This window comes from Salvia miltiorrhiza, chromosome 3, assembly GCF_028751815.1.
Source record: "Salvia miltiorrhiza cultivar Shanhuang (shh) chromosome 3, IMPLAD_Smil_shh, whole genome shotgun sequence".
Taxonomy (NCBI): Eukaryota; Viridiplantae; Streptophyta; class Magnoliopsida; order Lamiales; family Lamiaceae; genus Salvia; species Salvia miltiorrhiza.
The window spans coordinates 8296184-8302295 of NC_080389.1; the positions used below are offsets into that span (position 1 = coordinate 8296184).

The window sequence follows — 6112 nt, forward strand, 5'->3', positions numbered from 1 at the left end:
TTACTAATTATATTTATTAAGATTTATGAATCTTTATATGGAATGTAATAGTTAATTAATTAATAAATAATGAAGATTATATATAGTAAATTATTAAAATGGAACAATTCTAGGTTAAGGTTTAATCCTATTATTGTCACGACTGCACTTGCTAAGGATAGCAAATTCGGGGAAACCGCGACTAAGGGGGGGAATTTAGGAGCGGGAGTAAGAAAGGGGCATATTCGGTTTCTTGATGACTCGACTTGTATAAGGAAATCAATCGAAATATCTAGATATCAATGAAGGCCACAAGGGGACCGTACATAATATTATCCCAAAACGGGGTACTCAATATTTTTAGTACATTATTAAATAATACATATTGTTTGACATAATATCTTAACATAATCAGTGTTCGCAGCGGAATAACAATTTGAGTATATGTATGAAGACATATACTCTACTCTGAGGTAATCATCCTAGTTTGACAAAGCTCCGCTTGCACACTACATCCTCGATCACCGCTCAACCTGCACATTTAAAAATACATGCAGGGCTAAGTACAAAAGTACTTAGTGGACACTTGCCGAAATTTACATACATGCATAATATTTTATTGTCAAGCCTTTCAACAGTAGTAAGATACGAGGGTTTTCCTTTAAAGACTCGTATTTACCAAACATAATATCATTTCTTTCATCAATAACCCGCGCAGGTATTTTATATCATTAATTACCATATCAGTAACTCGTGCCGAGAGGGAGGCCTCCCTCTACGGACACTATGATCGGCCAACCCGCTAGATGACTCACGATCACAAGGTGTACACTAATTCCGAAGGGATTTGCGGTCCCATCCAGAATCCGAATTCGATTAACATCAGATAGGCAATTAATAATAAAACATAAAGCATTTAGGCATTGACAATATCATTTAAATTCATAAGCATAAAGTCTTAACAATTCTAATATATAATTTTAGTTTATACGTAGAAAGCCCACCTGAATAGCAGACTCACGGTTTAGCTCTAACTCTGGTGCTTGACCTTTAATCCGAGAAAATAAAATAAGATTCTAATTCTCGAAAAATCTCAATAAATGAGGATGCGTGAAATGATTATGCATGACTCATATTCCTTTAATTAAATTATGAGATGCTAATCCTATTTAAGGAATTAAATCTCGTCTTATGAGGTCGGATTATTAATCTTTAATAATCTACTCATCTTAAAATAATCTAATTCACTTACTAATTAATAATTAGTAAGTCTTAAAATTTATCACTAATTAAAATAATTAGGATTAAATAATGGGCCTAAATTAATAAATCTCATTGGTCTTAACTAATAAATTTCATTGGACTTAATCAATTAAATTGTAGGAGCCCAAGTAATATAAATTCGAGACCCATTATTAATAAATAATAGGAGTCCAAGTAATAATTAATGTGGACTGGAAAGAATTAATCTTATCTCGTCAAAACCTTAAACTCAAAACATTATCACATAACTATCATTTAGGTTCGAAACTATTTATTCGAACATCAACATGCGCATTAATCATAACTCGTTCTATTTATGTCATCAAGTCAAATATTCCGTCATTTAAAAAAAAACAAATCCTATAATATTACATAGATAAATTATATCATCATAGATCATGCTTTCTTATTTTTTTTTTTTTAAAAATCGTTTAATCATTTTCAAATAATCCATATTAATAAGTCATTTTGAAAAGAATTAATTTAAATGAGAGTTTAACTCGAAATATTTCATTTTATAATCCATTTATAAATACTTGAAATAAAGAACTCCATTTAAATAATTAATTTAAAGGTCAATATATAATTAAATTAATCAAGCTCAATTTAAATTAATAATTAAGAGCTCAAATAACTTAAATAGATATAAGCCCAAATTAATTAGATAAATTAAGTCTATCATGTTTTTTTTTTTTGAATAAGGCCCAAACAATTTAATTAAAATAGGTCCAAACAATTTAATTAAATCGGCCCAAACAATTTAATTAAATCGGCCCAAACAATTAAAAAAAATCGGCCCATACCCGGCCCAAATCCTATCCTAAATATACACACACACTAAATACACTCAAACACACACATAACACACCAAAACACACAAGCTTCTCTCTCTCTCTCTCTAACTCTCGGACCTCTCTCTCTAACTCTCGGACCTCTCTCTCTCCCGACTCTCTCTGCTCTCTATCGTTCTGCCGCCGCCGCTGCCGTTCAACGGCGCCGTCGCCGCCGGCGAGCGGCGCGGCCTCTCCTCCTCTCTCCCTGAACTCTTCCCCCCCTCTTCTCCTCTATCTCTCTCGCTCAATCTCGGCCGCTGGAAAGGCACAGCAAGCGCAACCACGCCGCCGCTCCGTCGCCTCCGCCTCTCCTCCATGGCAGATCCGCCGCCGTCGTTCAACGCCACGGATGTTCACGGCCATCGCCTGGCCGTGGAAGAGCACGGCCGCCGCCTGCCCGCCCTGATTCTCTCTCTCGGTTTCTAGATCTCTAGATCGGAACAGGGCATGCGCCCTCTCTGCCGGAGTCCAAGCCAGGCCGCCGTCTCTTCGTCCTCCATCGCTGCCGTTCGTCGTCGGATTCGCTGTGAGGAGCCGAGCACCGTCTCACAAAGGTAAGCCCCGGATCTCCCTATTCTCATTTCATTTTAAATTAAAAACTGAAACTCCTCTTTCCCTTTCTTGGCAGATCGGAGACAACGGCAGGTTCACCGCCGCCGCTCCGTCGCCGGCGACGAGCCACCGCGGCTGCCGCCTCCCTCTGATTTCGACTCACACACACAGTAGGTTCAAGCCACAATTTAGTTCACAAAATAGCATAGGATTTTGAGCAGAAATCAAATACTGTAAATGCTTATTGAAATCTGAAATTCTTTTCTTGAAACTGAACTAGTCTATAAATTTCAGTTCATATGTGCATATGTAAACATGTTGTGAAATATCAGAACAGCCGTATGAATTGGTGGTTCCCTGAGGGTGATGATACCTTGAGTAGGTGGATAATAGTCTCTGCAGATATTGTATATCACAAAAATTAGAAATCAATTTGGGAAGAGAATGGAAAGATGCAGAAATTTCTTTGTTGCATTACCTTAAAATTGGCTGTGAAATTGGGCTGCAGTAGTTGAAAATGGTGGTGTGAGAATGGTGAAAGTGGCTGTGGTTTTAAAGAAAAATGGGGTGGTTTGGATGGATGAGGATCGTGGAATTTTCAGCTGACAAGTATGAACACTTCAGCTGGTATGTAAGACTGAAGAATTTCTTCAGCATGCGCTCAAAATTCTTCAGCATGCTTAGGATTCAGCATGCTTAGAATTATATATGTAATAAAATATCTAAGAGATTAATATATTAATTATATGGTTCCAAACTCATTTAAATACATTAAGACATATAAGCCTAATTCTTATTGAAGCATAAAATCCATTTGAGCTTGCTTCTAACATAAATTAAATTACTCATGGGCTTAAGTAAACAATCGATAAAAGATTCATATTTAACACTTCAGTGTTAAATCCTCCACAATAAATTAATGGACTCAAAATATATTTTGAGTGCATCATCTATTGAAAATAAAAAAATAAATCATCACATATATAAATTATCAAATTCATATAAGTTCGTATTTTATTAATGGATGCTGAACTCTAATTACCATAATACATCCTTAAATCAGTAATTAAAAGTATATAATCCTTAATAAAAAGTCGGGTCATTACATACTATCCCCCTTAAAAGAAATTTCGTCCCGAAATTTGCATACCTATGTGAAAAGTTCTGGGTATTTTTCTTTCATCTGGTCCTCAAGTTCCCACGTTGCTTCTTCTGGTCCATGGTGTCTCCACAGTATTTTGACTGACGCGATCGATTTATTCCTTAACTCTTGCACCTTTCGGTCCAAAATGGCTTCAGGTTTTTCTTCGTACGTCAAGTCTGGGTTAAGAATCATTTCATCTTGGTGAATCACGTGTTTGGGGTCAAACACGTACCGTCTCAGCTGTGACACGTGGAACACATTGTGGACGTTTCCAAAGCTAGGTGGCAGTGCCAACCTATACGCTACGGGACATATTCTTTCAAGGATCTCATAAGGTCCTACAAAACGAGGTCTCAACTTACCCTTAACACCGAATCTAACGATCCCTTTCGAGGGTGATATTTTAAGGAAAACCTTGTCTCCAATCTGAAATTGTAGTTCAGTTCGTCGGGTATCAGCATAAGACTTCTGTCTGTCCTGAGCCTCTTTAATTCTTGCTCTAATCTGGCGGATGGTCTCAATCATCTCGCTTACTGCATCTGGCCCAAGGATTTTTCTTTCACCTACCTCATCCCAGTAAAGTGGTGATCTACACTTCCTTCCATACAGCGCCTCATAAGGTGCCATATCAATGGTTGCCTGGTAACTATTGTTGTAGGCGAATTCGATTAATGGCAGCACTGATTCCCAACTTCCTCCTCGGTCTAGCACCACCGTCCTCAACATATCTTCAAGGGTCTGAATTGTCCTTTCTGATTGTCCATCTGTTTGAGGGTGAAAGGCGGTGCTAAAGTTTAATCTCGTTCCCAACTCTTTCTGTAAACTGATCCAAAATCTAGAAGTAAATTTTGAATCTCTATCTGAAGTAATGGATATTGGTATTCCATGTAGCCGTACAATCTCACGAACGTACAGTTGGGCTAGTTTCTCCGATCCATGGGTAATTGGAATCGGTATAAAATGAGCGCTCTTTGTGAGACGGTCTACTATTACCCAAATAGATGTGTTGCCCCTATTTGTCTTGGGTAGACCCGTCACGAAATCCATCGCTATGTGCTCCCACTTCCATTCTGGAATTTCCAATGGCTGTAATTTCCCATATGGTCGTTGATGTAAAGCTTTCACTTGCTGGCATGCAAGGCAACGCTCTACAAACGAGGCTATATCTCGTTTCATCCCGTCCCACCAAAATTTCTGTTTTAGATCTTGGTACATTTTGGTACTTCCGGGATGAGCGGTATAGGGCGTGTCATGAGCTTCACTCATGATCTCGTTTCTCAGTTCCTCGTTGACAAACATGGTTTTCGTACCTCAATATCGCATGAATTGTTGTCATTTTCCCCCATGAATTGATTGCTAATATGTGTTTGTATCCCAATTTTGAGTTTTGTTGAGTTTTAATTCCTTGGTGTAGTTTTGGAGTGATTTCAGGGAAAATCAAGAATTAATTGGAGGATTTTGAAGACATGAGATCGAAGTACGTCTCGAGAGGAATCCGTGAGCGCAAACGGCGACCAAATCCGAGTCCGGACGAGGGAGAACGGAGCAAAACGAGCAGACTGTGCAAAACGCCCAGTACCCCGCGGTCACCACCCGCGGCCGCGGGGTAAGACCGCGGGTCAGCTGTTCCCGACTCAGGAGACACCCGCGGTCACCAACCGCGGCCGCGGGGCGGGACCGCGGGTCCCCTGAGCATCCCCCACGTTTGAAGGCCGCGGACGCGGGCCGTGACCGCGGGAAAAGGGCGGGGCTTCCCCCAAGTGGGCCCCAGACGCGATTTTAGCCCCAAAACTCCATTTTTTCCCTTCCTTTCCCCATTCATTCACCACACACACCCACTTCATCTTCCCCAACTCTCCAATCCCAAACCCTAGCCTCCATTCTCTACCATTTTTTCTCTCTTCCACACACAAAAACAACACCAAAATCAAATAAAGAAGGGGAAGACTTGAAAAGGAGCTCATCAAGACTACATGATTGAAGATCAAGATTATAGGATTTGTCTATGAATCTCTATCTCTCTATATCTTTATTTATGTTTTCTTATGACTTGAGATTTGCTTTTATTATGAATATGCTTGGCTAAAATCTCTTATCTTAGGGATTAGATTAGATGGATTTGTAATGGATTGATTTCTTTGTTCAATATATATCTTGATTGTGCTTATTGTTATCTTTTCAAGTCCTAGATTTATCTCTTGTATGATTGGTTGGCCACCTTTTGTGCATTTCTAATTTGTGATTTGAATCGGGAGAAGATAATTACAATAGATTAGGAGTTTGATACATATCATCTCAATAAACCGGGAGGTCGAGAGGTGGGTGAGGGCTTGTTGATCTT

At 39.1% G+C, this 6112-nt stretch overlaps 1 long non-coding RNA gene across 1 annotated transcript; it reads left to right on the forward strand.

Annotated features, from left to right (window-relative positions):
- The first annotated feature begins 2438 nt into the window (after positions 1-2438).
- On the forward strand, positions 2439-2935 carry LOC131017357 (uncharacterized). Its single transcript, XR_009099560.1, has 2 exons — positions 2439-2629; positions 2704-2935. It is a non-coding gene; the product is annotated as an uncharacterized LOC131017357 (long non-coding RNA).
- The last annotated feature ends 3177 nt before the right edge of the window (positions 2936-6112 follow it).